General features: G+C 44.3%; 1 protein-coding gene across 2 annotated transcripts in view; it reads right to left on the bottom strand.

Moving 5' to 3' along the window:
- The window catches only part of LOC138540387 (putative ferric-chelate reductase 1), a 552,853-nt gene extending 544,575 nt beyond the window's left edge, over positions 1–8,278 (bottom strand). For both annotated transcript variants that reach the window (XM_069641681.1, XM_069641682.1), the window contains exon 1: positions 8,131–8,278. The gene's annotated coding sequence lies outside the window, so the exon portion shown is untranslated. The remainder of the gene's footprint in view (positions 1–8,130) is intronic.
- Positions 8,279–16,099: the final 7,821 nt, after the last annotated feature.

The following is a 16,099-nucleotide window of genomic DNA, read 5'->3' as shown; positions in this document are numbered from 1 at the left end:
GCTTTCGCCGGTTCAAGTAAGTTTGAGGGACAATACCAGTTTGATAGTTTCTGCCAAAGCTTTCCACGATTTACTCTATCAGACGCCTGACGCATATCGATAAAGGCCAGAAACAATTTTTTTTGTTGCCTTTAGGGTTTCAAGTTTTAGTATATTCCTTATCAGTAGGTTGACCTTCCACGGCCACAAAGTTAGTTTCTGTCACAAAAATGAAGCAAATAAGGGCAATCGGGCGATAGTTGCTTGGTTCAGCCCGATTGCCCTTCTTATAAATTGGCACTATTATAGCTTCATGCCAAGACTCAGGAATCTGCTTTGTAGTGGAAAGTGTTGCTTACAGGGCTTCAATGAATATTGCCCAGTGAGATGCGTTTTTTTCAGCATCCCGTTGGTGATCAACACCTGGCCTGCAGCGTGTGAGTTCTTCTTCAAGCCACATATTGCACTTTCAATGTCTTGCAAGTCTATTTTTAGGTCCCATTTATTTTGATAATTCTTTATCGGATCCTTGGTTCACTCAGGGGTTTGCTGTAAATTTGCACAAAATGTGATTCCCATTTAACTGCTGGAATGTTGTTAGAAAGAGATGCAGGACATCTAGAATTGCTTGTATTCAAAATAGCCTAGATTTGACGAGAGTTCTTAGACACTAAAGTTTCATCATAGCCTCAGCTCTATCTCGTTCAATTATAATTTTGAGATATTTCAGCCAGTTCCTGTATTGTTGACATCAATGTCTAATTTCAATGCTGACTTCAGCCACAGTCTTTATTGAGCCTTTTTTCTTCCTCAAAAATCTTATGTCACATTGCATCGCTCTCTGAGCAGATGAGAGAATATTGCTCGACAGATGCTTATGCGTAACACCATTAGATCGTTGTGAGACGTTGACAGTTATGAAGTCTGTGAGCAGAGGCACATAGTTTACCGACTGAGCGTCATATTGATTTAGAAACCTCTGCCTCAAATTTTGGATTTGTGATACATTTATTCGAAGGCGATTCCCCCCTGCATTAACCGAGAGTGGAATTTCCAACGTAAATCGAAGTAAATCATGATCACTGTAATTCATCTGACATACTTGAAGACTGATTACTTGTTCAAAAAGGTTTCGAGACACCCAGAGGTAATCTATTATCTTTTGTGACTTGAAGTTTTTCCAGGTTACATTGGGCGGTTGGTCTCCTCTCACATTTCCGTTTACCATTTTGCAATTTCGATTTAAAAGTGCAGCCGTCCAGAGCTGGCCCCTTGCAGATACTTCATCTGCTGGCAGACATATATGACTGTTTCTCATGATCAAATTTAAACCATGTACAATTTAGATCTCCACAACAGATAATCGATAAGTTTGTGAATGTAACTAAGACCTTATCAATAAGCTGAGCAAGCGAGTTTAGAAACACCCTAGTGCTAATTTTTTCAGGGTTCTAGTACCCATTTATAATGAGCAGATGTTTCCGTGTTGTGGTGTCTAAATTATTTGTCTGCAAGAGGACTCCTTGGATGAATGGATTCAGATTGTATGAGTCCGCAATTGACAACCCAGAATTTATTTTTAATAACGTCAGAAGACCTGAGAATGGCCGTCCTTTTGGGGGGTTTTTGGCTGGATTTAGAAGAGTAACTTAACCAGGTCTCTTGCAGGCAGATTACGATGACGTTTTCCAAATCAACCTCAAACTCGTTAAATAAGTGCATGAAACCTCGTGTGTTCCAAGATAGGAACACACATGGGCACTCATGCACCTCCCGTCATGGCTATTGACGGGACTGGTAGTGGGCCGGATTATTTTTCGATCTCAAAGGCCTTCGATGATATTGACCATCGCGATATAGCGTGGGAGGTTAATTAATCATAGCTTTCTGTAAATGGGCACTTATTTGTGCAATATTTTCCTGGTCTATAGGCCTTGAGCTCGATTCCACTACTATGTTTGTCATCGCCATAGGTTCCAGCATTATGTCGAATCCAAAGACGAGCAGTTCTTCGTTGCTTTCAAAATAGTGTTTCGGACCAAAGCAGAAGCGATGTGTATGAGAACTTGGTCAGAACTGTTTTCTGTTTGGTATTCGACAATCTTGATGTCGTCAGATACAAATTGTACATAATGAAGGGATACAATTAAATAATTTCATGACATTATGACGATTTAAGTTGAATTCACTATCATCAGATTGAATGTTTTGAAGTCTGAGTTGGCAAGTTTGCCTTACCATATTGGTATTAGAGTTCTCATGGGCACGTAAAGTATAGTGTACCAACTTGCTCTTCTGCGTTAAAGTTAGTTTGGGATTCAAGTTTGTGGTCAAGGGAGAATTTCGATCAGAGACTTCTGTAGTACCTTCTTTGTGCTTTTCACTTGGAACTGCCAGTTTCTGATCCTTGAATAAGGCACGTCCTTCCAGTCGAATTTATACAGGAGGTAGAGTTTTCTTGTGCTCAAGATGTACAGGTGCACTTGTTTGACTTGTACTAGAGAAGTCTTATTCATGGGAATATGTTGATAAATCAAAAAAGATTTATTGCTGACCCAGGTGAGGCGCTCACAGCGTTTTCAAGTTCTGAATCAACTCTTTGCTGTTTGTTTGGTAAGGGGCCTGAGCGTAGGTTTAGAAGGATCCTCAGTCGGTGGAACTTTTGACTGACAAGGTTTTGTGATTTCTGCTCTATACGGCAATCCAGATTTTGTTGGTATCAACAAACTTATAATGAATTTCTTTTTCGTTTGAGGCTTCCTTTCTTAACTTTGGTGCCTTGCGCCTCATTTAATGTAAACAAACCCTGGTGCTTTGATAAGTTTGTAGTGGGTTGAGAAGGCTCTTTCTGAATGGAGGTGACAGATTTGGCTGCACCCACAAAAATACCAAACGAGGCCGGAGAACTTTGCAGTGGTGCTAGTGACCTGCTTACTGTTCGATGATCCAACTTCTCAATATGCACGAGGATATCCTTATTCGTATCTTTTTCAGAAGATTGTCTATTTTCAGTGTTTCCTATTAAAGTCTGAATGTTTGTTGGGCTATCAGCAGTCAATAAATTATTTTGTTGGGCTGGTTCCCTGATTAACCTTGACGGGGTAACATTTAGCGGAGCCATACTTGGTATGGACAACTTTGTGAAGCATCGTGTCAGTGGAGCGACGCATCCATTTGACCGCTTCCAGGAGGCCTTCAGACAGGGTGTCATTCTGACAGTGGTGTCGGGCAGCTAAATCACTTAAATGCTATTGCCAACGTGTAGTCAAATCGGCCTCTCTTGAGATTTGACTTTTCAGAAACATATTAAAAGATTCAATTTTTTCCATTTTTTTCTTTTAGAGTAAAAATTATCGCTGTCTGGTCCTTGAACGCTTCACGTAGGGATTCATATAATTTGATAAAAGGAAGCATTGCCGTCGAGGAGGCAGCTAAAACATGGTTATAAATCTGGGTCGAGGCGGCAGCGGAGAGGCTCGATTTCCAGCTAGGCCCAGTGTGCTTCGACTCCAGGATGCGTGCTGTTTGCAGTGTCTGAGTGTGGATCACCAATCACGGAAGCATTCTCAGTCGTCAAAATGGTTGTTTCTCGAGATACATGCAAGTTTCTTGGACTTGAACCTGAATTTAAAGGTGTACTGGAAGAGGCCTTTCTATGATGTTTTAAAGTCATAGTGTGATCCGGTTGATTTACCAGCTGGAGTTTTGCCATAGATGCGATGCCTGAGGTAAACTCAGTGATTACAAGCGGCATAGATACGTCAACTGAAATTTGTGACGACGTAAGATTTTTATCAATTCGTATCTCTGGTCACAAAGTTGGTTACTTGATTTATAGGCAAGTTTAAAACATTTCTTCTTGCCTATAATTGATTCTTGGAATGCGATCGAGTTCTTATTTGCATATATGAATTCATGATCTACTTGAGCTGTCGAAAGTGCATCACGTAGGACCTTATTTGAACCCAGTGCATCGCTTTTGACTGCAGCTGCTTGTGAGTCACTCACTTCGACTGATTTCACTTGATCCAAAGAATGCCTTTCCAGTAATGCTGCTTTGAGCGCAACTGTAGCATCATTCTTTGGTGATAGTTGCAACATCGTTGCATTCTCCGCCTCACTAGCTCTTTGTATGACAACATTGGCGTCATGATCGATTTCCAACGTGTTAGCGAGAGTTGCAGTTTCAGACAAATGCTCAAGTTTATCATTTGTTTGTTCAGAGTCTGTGATTCCATTAGCTCCTCATCTGTAAGGTCAAAACGGAGAATAGAAGACTTCCATGGCTTCGGGCATTTGAAACTTCAAGGATGTTTTCACAGACTTGAACGAGGCCCGAGGACTTGAGGGAGCGGGGCCAGACCGGTTAAAGATAGTAAAACGGTTTGTTGTGATTTCGGGGCCAGTGAGACTGTCACGTCCGGCACCAACGCAACTTCAAATCCCGCCTCGACCTCGGCAAGAATGGCCCGGTCAATTTCAGCATCTTCATTCAAACTAACGTTATTTTGCAAACAGACCGGGTCCATGTAATTAATTAGAATGCCAGCATTTGGTGAGAGCCTTAAAGCGGGCACGGCCACAAAGCCATCCATGTGTCCAGGCGCAGTTGTATTGCCAGACATTGATTTTAACATGGAAGGCATAGATGGCAATTCGCTTACCTTCGAGTTTTTAGCGGCCTTAACAGCTTTCAAAGTAGTCCAGGGATTCATTATCCAACGCTGCTGTAAGGTCTTTCACCAGGTGACCGGGCCAGTATTTGCAGTCATTTCCCCCAGTCGCCCACAGCGGACTGTCGCAGACTGCCTCCGCTTCATGGCTCTGCATGGTATTTCCTGCTTTATAGGCACATCCAGTTCTTAAAGTCACAGTGCCAATAGCAGTCAAGGGGTCGAAGCACGTCGCTGCAGCTCCTCTCAAGAAAACACAATATGGACTGATGCAGACTGACTCTGCGTCACAACTCCGCCACTTTAAAACTGTATATATTTGTCATTGTGGATTTTCTGAGCACAAAGTGAGTTATTGTGATAGTGTACATAACATTGAATATTAATTATATAAAGACTGTTTTAACTAATTCAGTGTGTGAACATTCCTTTGTGGGAGCTTGGGGACTACAATGTACTTAAGAACCAGCCTGCATCCCCTCCCGATAAGCTAGGCCTTGATTGCTCGACCAGCGCTACCCTATAGAGAATCTTGGCTGGGGTCCTCTGTGCCTCTCCTCTGCCATATAGAGAGCAGGAATACAGACACCCCCTCCAGCCTTTACACCCTGCAACGGACGACTTCTTCCATTGGGTTGGTGGGACCAATCGACCCCAAGACAAACTCATCTTGAAATCCTCTCAGAGCTGGCTGTACTTCCATTGCTGCTGCAGGAACCGATCCAGGGAGAGGAACACCAGAATCGAGTACATCGTCTTTAAGTCAGACCCGAGCTCCAGGAAGATCCTCTGGACTCCCTAAGCCTGAGCCACCTCAGCAGAGTACTGAGTACTGGACCCCAGATGCGAGGATCTCCCATAAAAGGTATCCAAGAACCACGGTGGTGCTTTTCGCAAGAAACAGAAACCGCGAAGCGCTGCCGATTTGAACTTTGCCCATTGCTGCTGCCGACCTTTGAACCGTAGTGCAGGTGTCCTCAGACGTCCTCCCTCTTGTCCCAACAACTGAGGCCCAGGAACAACAGGATCTGCAAGACCTACAACAGGAACAGAAGCCAGCTGGAACCAATTGTTTCAGACCTAGGGTACTGTTAACTAAGGGGTACTTACCTCTTGTTGTTTAGCCTTGCTAGCTCTCAGTTGAGACTTGCCTTGGCTGCCTTTGTTCAGAATTCCTTACAGCTCAGCCCTTCACAAGCCTTGCAGCTTGTGCCCCCCCACCCCAACAGTGATTTCATTTTCTACAAAGATCTCTATAAAACATTGTGCAAGACGTTTTACTTACCTTCAAGAAGAACTCCAGCTCCCCTACACTTTGCTCAATTGACATTGGCTGTCCTGGCTCCATGGAGACTCTTCTAACCTCTGACCTTGTGTTTCAACTATCCCTATAAAAAGTCATACATTCTTTACTTGTATAGTTGGGAACGGGTTGATCTACATTGCATGGGGGGTGGGGTTCAAAAGTGCTTACCTGCTTACGAGTAGGTGTTAACCATTGTTTTATTCCCTAACCTTTTCATTTTGAAACCAAACACAGTATTGCTCTAAATGTACCAGGGATATATCAATGTCCTAGTAATTTAAGTCACCTCAGGGTGTAGGAAGTGTCTGTGTGCCATCACCAATGGGTATCTACTGAGTTATTGAAACTGAGAGGGTGTATTTTTCGAAGTATATGTCAAGTGTTGAAGGCATATTCAAACTGACTTAAATTAATAAATAATTGTTTAATCAAGAGCTTGAGTGTGTTTATTTGGATACTTGTTACTGTGAAACTCTATGTTACAACTCACATTGATCAAGCCATTCCTCTCAGAGGTGAACTGTGCCTGCATTGGCCGAGCCATTATCCTCCCACTACTTGACTATTGTAACTCTTTGTTTATTGGAGGCGGGAAAACGTTTCCACACCGATTGCAAACGCTCCAGAACGAAACAGTGAGGATTATTAAGGGCATCCCTAGCTGGAAACATATTTCATTAGGGAGGGTATCCCTGGATTGGCTACCTATTAACAGCCACCCTAGTGCAGAAGTGTCGTTATGGAAATGCCCCGGCGCACTTGAGTACCGCATTTTTCTTTACATTCCCAAGCGTCAATCTACCTGGGAACGACTTTCTCTCTCGGGTTAAAGAGAGGCCACTGGCGAGGTAGTGCCTTTCCTACAAGGACAGCGCAGGTGTGGAGAATTCGCCCCGTTTAGAAACACATGTTAACATATTCCAGGCTCGTCTGAAAACACTGCTTTTCAATTAACCTGCAAGCTTAAATTGGAATGAACAGTTTAACGACCTGAATTGGTTTTCTATTTCCAGTTCTTATTATATGTCCTTCTGTGTTTTTGTTGGTGCTCTGTGCCTGCGGTTTGAATAAATAAAATAAAGGGAGCTGTGTGCATTGCGATTCGAGCAGTTCAGTATATGTCAAGTTTGTGCAACTAATCGGTTATTGCAAGGAACACACACTGTGTTCGAAGTCTGCTAAGGAAGGGGCCACAATAGGGCAAGCACCAATTTAAGGTGTAAGTAAGCACATCACACAAAATGTAAACTGGTTTGACAGGAAGCCATGCGCGGGCAGCCACCTGTTCACTAGCTCTGGAAGTGACTCGCATTGTGCATGCGCGCGCAGATTGGAGCAAAACTCATTTCCGGGTAATGGAAGATAAACTAAGCAAGTCACTCTTACACACCATGACAATTATGAAGATGCTAGCACGTATTTCCATAATTACCATTACATCCAAAAGTGTACTGAAACGTGATATTTTTATGAATATACACCGTATTTTCACGATACCATTTTGTTCTTGTTTTCTGCACCAAGTGTTCGGTTACATTTTCGGTTCCTTACGCCCGCAAATCTAGGGATAGTACAATAACTAGCATGCAAATAGCCTTACATTAATACACAACCTAATTTGGACCATCAAACCCCCTTCCCCCAAGTATGGGCCAACACGCCCCACCATGTGATTATACCTCGTCCCTAAAAAAGTCTGACGAAGCGGTCAAGCAAGGGAACCTCTAAACTACGCACTGTAAATAACTCCCGTTGACCTATGCCTGGTATCAACACCTGATACAAGTGTGATGGTGACCCAATCTGGTGCTGGCAACTCTGCTCCTCCCACCCCTATGCAATCGCTGAAACAACTACAACAATGGAAAGAAAACCATACAAACAGGAATGGATGAGCCAGTCTCACCCGACATGTCACAACCTGAGAGCGCCATCCGTGTATGACAAGAAGCTTAAAAGCAAGTCCATGAAAAGCTAACATATATGCTTTAGCACTAATTCTGGACGTAAGGTGTGCAAGAGACCTCCATGGCGACTAAGCAGTAAAAAAAAAAAACATTGTCATGGCACGTAATCGTAATTTAAATATACAATATCTGCCACAAAAAAAACGAATACCGCATTGTTATCGTGAATGGTACTAACGCGCGAGTACGTCTCTGCAAAATTTACCGTCTGAGCTTGATAGTAGCAGCAACTGCGTCCAGAATTTTAACCCTGCTTCTACGGCGCCGTGGGTAAACCGTGACCTAAGCGGAGCAGTTTTAAAGGACGGCACAAGAAAATGTACCTGCGGCAGACGTAATAATACTGCTGGGAGGGGACATCCGTGTGTTGGGTGGAGACAGTGCTTCAAAAAGGACAAGGAAATTAATGGAATGATGCATTAAGATGCAGCGCTCTTGTGTTTAAAGGTCTGCAACTTTAAATTGTGCTTCCTGAGACCTAAATCATTTGAAATAGTTACATAAAAAAAAAACGCGCTGCAGAACTCGGAAGCTGTTTAATGTCAAGTATTATTTTAATCTGGGAATGAATTCAGTGCTAGACATGTGTGGGTGGAGGGATAACATTGAATACGCCTTCTTCTTTGAGCAGGCTTGAAGTGCATGGCCCCAGGTCCAGTGGCAGATTAAAGACAGAGAGCCCCACGTGGGCGTGTCATGGAGTTGGAGTCTATAGTGGGCGGAGTTTCTCAATGATGAACTTTAGGGACAAATGGTCATTTTTTTAAAGTTTTACTTTTTATTTTTTGACAGATTTCTGTGTTTGGTTGTCTGACTCGAGCTAGAGACAGCTGGGCCACCTCACCAGGTTTTGAAGTTAATGGTGGTAACATTGAATGCTCAAGCCTGAAGCTAATGTTGGCAATTATATAGCTCGATGCAATGAGTAATAACATGAGCAATAGGAAGGGACATAACAGATCACTCAATAATTCCTACAGCATGCAGAACCATTGTGTGCATGTCCCTGGCTGGTGTTCTTATCCCACACACTTAACACGTCATTGAACATCACCGATTTAAGAGAGTTCACCTTTTATTCTCAAAATATACCAGAGGTTACCTTTTTGTGTTTGCTGCTTGTGGCAATTCAAAGACCCCTTAACCTCAACCTACAACCTCCATATCTCTTCCAGCTCGACTTGCCCCTGCTGCGGGGCAGTGAATGGAAATGGAGGGATAGTGAGGGCGAAAAGTAGAGAAGGAACAGGTAACATGAACACTAATGGGACAGGAGAGTCGAGAATGAAGGAGGGCAGAAGCGTGAGGAAAATATTGAGAGTTAGGGGAGGCAGGAGATAAGGTGATTTAAATGAGCTAGCTTAGGATAAAAAAGTGAATGGGTAAAGAGAGTGAGGAAGGGCAAGAGAATGGGCCAATAGTTAATGAGGCACAAGAGTGAGGGGAAATGCAGGGGAAATAGGATTAAAGGGAGGTGAAATAAATAACTGCTGGACCCATATGCACGCAACTTACCTCAGTGCTTTTCGTAACGGTGATTGTGGGCTGTTGGGACCCTTTCCCTCCCCAGAGAAAGGTTAGGCCACACGTTTGTCAAGTGTTGGCAATAAAAGGCCGTAGGATTTTTTTTGTTACAGATATGGTTATGGAAACAATAACAATAATTGCATATCCTAATAATATCATACTTTTGGGCACCGGTTCTTGAGGATACCCCCTCTGGCCCGTGCCGCCACAACCTGGATGGGTTACTGGCTGTCTAGGTTTCCCCCAAAAGTTGTTGCTTGCTTTGTCCTAGCTGCCTTGTCTGTTCCCCTTAGTTTGGCTATTACTTTGATCGTGCCTGGTGCCGTGCTTAATATGGCCCAGTTTGGGGGAGCCTTATGGCCCATACGCTGTCTCTGTTTTATACTTCGATTCCCACCTTATGCTAGTGTTTGCGCATGTTCCCAGGGAGCCCCTCTTGGTTCCCCTGTTTTCCAGTGTTTGCTAAAAAAAAAAAAAAACTGTTTACATTAATCTGTAGTTTAACTGCCTCTGGCCCCGGCCTTTGTGGCGTTGGCCCGTTTGTCTATTTTTAAAAAAACTTTATGGTTTGAGGTTTCTAGAAGGGTGGACCCGGCCCTTTGTGGCGTTGGCCTGATTATTTATCTTAGAAACATTATTGAGGTGGATTTGTGAACAGGGGGTGGAGCCCTGGGAGTATTTGTTCATATTGGACCCTGGAACATATTTCCAATGACCAAGGTAACTGTATCTTAACTTGGTGGGGTAGCTCCCCCAAGTACTCCGATGTTCGGTAACCATTGTGGAATTTCATGGGTTTTCTAAGGGACGGTCCACCCCTGTTTTTCTCGTATGTTAACGAGAGGTAGTTTTGTACCTGCCTATTGGTTCCAAAACTACGTTGTAGCTCCCTGGCCCTGGCCCTCCGGCGTTTGTTGGCCCGTTGTATTGTGCTGTGTGGTGCTTTTCCCCCACTGCTTATTCATTTTGTTGAACCTGCTTTCCGGTTCCGTGCTACTTTTAGCACTCTGGCCCCCGCCATCGTGCGTTGGCTTGTTGTACCACGCTGTGTTTTATTCAGCACTGCTTATTAATTATGTTGAACCTGTTTGCGGTTCAGTGCTATTTGTGGCACCCTGGCCTGTTGTGCTATGTGGTGTTTGTTCCGCACTGCATCCTAATTTTGTTGAACCTGTTTTCAGGTTCCATGCTACTTGCAGCACTCTGGCCTCGGCCCTTGGGCGTCGGCCTGTTGTGTTGTGTGGTGTTTATTCCTCACTGCTTATTACTTTTGTAGAACCCGTTTTTGGGTTGAGTGTTACTTGCAGTTTTCAGGCCTCAGCCCTTGGTTGTTTGAATTTTTGCCTTCTGTTTCTCGCTGGTATTTTCCTCTGTGTGTTTTTGCTGCCTGATAGGCTGTGTTACCTTATTCTCTGGCATCTTGGTGTACTGTCAGCCTGACTTGTGATGCTACCCTTATGTTAATAGTTTTTCCTTTACAAAATACATCTTTTTCTCTTGTATTTTCCGCTACCTCTTTGGTTTTCCTTCTCTATTCTGTTCTTGACACACATGCATCGCATGTTTTCTTTTTGTTACTTGTATGGCGCTACGGAGCCACAGGCATCTGAGCACTGCTGATTTCCCATGGTGTGTGGTGCTCATTTTATCGACCTAGGAGCTAATGAAATGCTGAGTTCGGCCCTGCCGGGGTTCGACCCTGCGTCAGCAGGCTCTGCCCTGATGTCAAGATGCACGCTCTACTTGCTGTGCTATCTGACTCGCTGTACCATTTTGGAGGCTGTGACTGTATTTTTGGAAATATATCCTCTATCCTCTGCTTTGGCTGCCCTTAGCGGCAAGCCTGGGTTTTTATTCTGGCCCCTGGTTTGTGCTTGTTTGTCCTGTTACCTGTGTTGATGCTGTTCTATTCCAATCTCGGCCACCTCAAGCCGCTGGGAAAACTAGTCATCTGCTTGAGAACTACCTGCATGTTGCGGGGGATCCTGGTGGTCTGGAACACTTCTCGTTTGTTGGTGCCTTAGTTTCTGGGTTTTGTTGTAATCGTTTGGCTCTCACTTTGGTTCTGCGTATTTATTATTGCCCTTGAGGTGGAGCTGTGTTTGGTATGGGCTGGGCTGGGCTCTGGAACCAACCTCTGGTGCGAGTTGATGCTGCAAGACGCTCTGCTTGCTATGTTACCTGACTGTTTAGGTTGTCTGTCCTGTCCTAGCTGTTTGTTTCAGCTTTTTGAACTGTTTATGGGGCTGGCTCGCGGTTCGTCTGCCTGCATGTGTATGTCTTTGGGGACCCTGGCTGGTTGTGACCATTGGTGGGTGTGCAGAATCTGTGTCTTCTGGTGCCCAGTGTGGGTGCTATCTGACTTACCTTGCCGTGGTGGCTTTGTTGTCATTGCCCCTTCTTCACCTGGCACCTTACCGCTAGCCCCCAATGTCCTGGATGCTTCTGTGCTCTTTTGTTGTATTATCGTTGCCCCCTTCCGTGCCTGTGGTCTGGATCTGTTGCACTATTTCAGTAGTGCTGTTGCAACTGGGTCCCCTGAGTACAGGTTTTCCTTAGTTGTGTGTTGTTTTGGACCCTGTTGCAGGGTTTTGTGTTTATTCTGCGTTTACAGAAATATTTGGCCAGCTCCGTTTTGGGTAGCTTTAATTAGTTGGAGATCCCATTCAACAGGTTCTCTTTTTTGTGGCCTTTGTTTCAGGCTGATGCTGATACGCTTTGGTTTGTGTGTCATCTCTGCCAGGCTTCACAACTGCGGCAGTATGCTCTGCCCGGGTGTACAATATTTTTTTGTGCTTATGCTGGTTTTTGTACGAATAGTTTCACAATTCGTTCCTGAGGTCCAAGGTAACGTCTTGTCCCTTACTGTACCCTCAAACTTCCTGTGTTATGCGGGAGGCTTGTGTCTTGGCGCTGCCTGTGCTGCAACACTTTGGCAATTCGAGAAACTGCCTTGTTTGTTGGTAATTTGGCTTGTTGCATGCTGTGCATGGCCTACCCCTGTTGTTGGGTTGCATGTTCCACGCCTTGCTGTGCCCCGTATCAGGGTACTGTGTTGTAGATATAAACTTGTCTCATGGCTGGTTACACTGATTTGTAGTGTTTGTGCAAGTTTTTGTGGCAATTTGGCTTGTTGAGTGCTGTCCCGGGTCCACCCTCTTTGTTGGGTGGCATGTTCTATGTCTCGCTGTGACCTTTATCAGGGTACTGGTATGTAGATAAACAAACCCTTGTCTCATGGGCATGATAACCAATTGTTTCATTTTGTTTGTTTTTGCATCTACATGGCAGTAAAAGCCCTCGGGCCTCTGCGTGCCGTTTATGCCCACAGGTGTGTGAAGTTTATTTATCGACCTCAGAAAGATGAAAGGCTGAGTTTGGCCCTGACGCAAAGCTGAGCTTGGCTCTGATGAAAGGCTGAGTTTAGCGCCTGGCGGGATTCGCGGCTGCGTTGGCAGGCTCTGTGCGGATGCCACAGCCGAGTGTTCTAAACGCTTTGCTCTCCGACCAGCAGCTTGAAAACTTTTTTGACCATTTCAGGCTAAATGTGTGCCGTGCCCCGTATCAGGGTACTGGTGGATGCTGCAGTGATTTTGTAAAATAGCACATGCTCAACTATTGTGAGATTGCATCACGTTTTGGTGTTTACTTTCCCGTGTTTCCACAGAAGCATGTTTATGGTGTGACTACCATTCTTTATTCACTTATCTTCGGACGTCGGCCCCTTGCTTTTGTGTCATATCGTCTCCCACTTGAGTTTTCTTTAAACTTTTTCCTCAAGAGGCACGTCCTGTGGTGCAAGCAAGGTTGGGTTGGGCTCAGCTCCTCTGTTCCTTTGCTTCCCTTTGCTTTCTTGGCTTCCCCACAGGTGCGTGCTGTGTCTGGCGATTAAACAACGGTGCTGGGTTGACTGAAATGCTGGGGTCCATCGTGGTTTTATTGCTCCACTAATGGCCTGTTCTGTGTGTGCCATTGTCATTATGATAAACATGGGAACATTCTCCTGTTTCTACCCCTTAGTCGAACCAAACTATGATTTACTATTTTTTGGTTTGATTGCTCCTCTTCTGGTCTGCGGTGTGTGTGCAAATGTTATTATGCTAACCACGACACCAATCCTGTTAAATTTTATGATTTGTCATAAATTTGTACCAAAAATTAGCAATATTGAGTGTCGTCCGTGAAATTATGCTTTGCCAGACGACCGCAAGGCTCAAAACCCCGTCATCAGGTTTGTAGGTGGGACGCTTCACCTCTGTACTATATAACCTGGTGGCTACAAATGTTATTTTCTGGCATTTAGTAATCAGTCAACGTTATTGCAGACCATGTTGGAAGCAAAATTAATGGAGCTCCTTATTGTGGCGTACGCACCCCCCCCCCGTCTAGATAGGGTGGCCGCGTACTAGTGGTCCTGTTTGTTTTGTTGCCTTGCCTCCAAATAGAGGCTTAGTCTATTTCATGTAGCCACGCCTCATGAGCAGCGGGCACCGCTGCCTCTGCCCGGCACTGCGGCCGACTTACTTGAAATGATGTTGCAAAGTCGCCACGGCGCCGGCTTCCTTCCTTTGCGCTTCCTCAGCCCGCTCCTGCTGCAGCTTCATGACTCCCTCGATCACTCAGCTGGCCCTCTCATGTTTGTCTGAAAATAATAAGCACTTTGGAGTGTTTCAAACAACAGTGGCTCAATCGACAGTATTTTCCCAACAGAACTGAATCACTTTTGGTTGTATTGTTTAAATAGACCAAGCCTTGAAAAGGACCCGAGTGGGTCAAAACACGTTTTGGCTAACAGGAGGGCCGCACATATGACTCATCTATTTGTATCAAATAAATCAGCTCTAGAGGAGCTTAAAATTGACCAAAATAGAATTCTTTGTTTTGCATATAGTTCATATAGAGTGCAGATTCCTATATTCAATATAGACTTATTGATTTGTAACAGTTACACTCAAATTGCATGTCAGTCAGCACACACTCCATGCAAACTCTGGTTAATTTTCTACTGGACCAACATAAGGGCTACAGCTGTAAAGCCTGAGACAACCAAAACATCTGTCGACATTTTTGTACATCATTTATGACATTTATCGTCTCGGGATGATAGCACAGCGGCAACATGCTCGCCTTAGAAGCAAGACGACACAGAGCAACATGGGTTTGATCCCCGGGTCCATGCTTATAAACCTCTGGGTAATAAGCACATTATAAATAACCTATCATATCATATACAGACAGGCACACCTGTATTCAAGAAGGGGTCTATGAACTTGGTGTTAGTTGTTTTTGTTAGATGGGTACATTAATGAAAATACCATGCATTGATAGAGAGAGAGATTGTAAGGATGCATGTCTGAATGGGTATGAGCTGTGGAATAAATGAATTTGGGATATATACATGTATTATGTTTGTTTAATAAATTGTTTAATGAAATAAAATTACATTTGTGAACTAAAAGAAAATTCTCTGGTCATCCTCCATCTATTGGTCCATACCCTTATTGTGCATGGCATCAAGAGTACTCCATGGACACAAAGGAAAGACGGTAGTAATCCGCTGGGCAGGAGGCAGCTACAAGACATAAAATGCAAGGAAGGACTCTGTGAAGCGAGAAGCCGGTGTGCAGCCTGTCAGCCCCAGGCAGTTCAAACCTGGGAACGAGGAAGTCTGAAGAAGGAGGAAGTACTTGGTCGAGAGGATAGCGTGGAGAAGTCAGAGGAATCCTCCAGAGTCGGAGGGAGGCCCGACCTGGGAAAAAGCTGGAAAAAGGCAGACAGTTGCATGACATCGGGGAGGTGGACTGTGTGGTCCTTCAACAATACCAACACCATGAGACCGGAGACCCTGCGTTGCTGCAGGAGGGACTGGAGAGAGAGCTGCAAGGAGCAGCCGAAGGAAACAAGGTGACCCAACACCCCAGGATGAATCAGCGACATGGCCCTAGCAAACAGAAGGTAACAAGAGCTATGGTAGACCCGGTAGGGGCTTGGAAAGAGTCACAGTAACAGTGTTAAAGACGCCAAAAGTGAAGAAGGCATCAGAACTAATTTCCTTCCTCTCCGTATTTGGGTTAAAAGTACTAAGTGTGAAGAAAGCATGGGGAGTGATCTCCCTCATGTCAGTTGTTGTGCCAAAAATAAAGAAGATATAGGGAGTAATCTCCCTTCAACATACTAATCTCAAGAGAGACACTGAATCCAAAGAGTACTATGGGAACAATCTCTCTGATTCGAAGGTTAGAAGAAATCAAGGACATTTTGGGAGTAGCTTCCTTTGTTCATAGAAACAAGCTAAATATTGGACAAAGGAGGATTTTTTGTGACATTTAAACAAGCCCTAGCAGAAACATGGGAAGAAGTACAAGGGTCATTAAGAACTGTTACAGAAAGTTACAAGAAGACAACCAGAGGCTTAACCACTAGAACCAAGGGAATTGAATCATTCTCCTAGTTTCCTACATCATTGTTGATTTAGGAACTATAGCCGAAGGTTACCAGACAATCGCTTGGAAGTGGAATTTGTTGGACCAGAAGAAGGGAGTTGGTCTGCTTACATTGTCTACATTTGTTGAAACCTTACCCAAAGACTATCTTGAACCTGTCCATCGGGCTGATATAGAACCAGAAGGAAGTCATTCTCCTGGCGA

Source organism: Ambystoma mexicanum, chromosome 1q, assembly GCF_040938575.1.
Source record: "Ambystoma mexicanum isolate Mex_15411 chromosome 1q, UKY_AmexF1_1, whole genome shotgun sequence".
NCBI classification, from domain to species: domain Eukaryota; kingdom Metazoa; phylum Chordata; class Amphibia; order Caudata; family Ambystomatidae; genus Ambystoma; species Ambystoma mexicanum.
The sequence above is the reverse complement of the archived record's forward strand: the minus strand, read 5'-3'. Positions and strand labels throughout refer to the sequence as shown.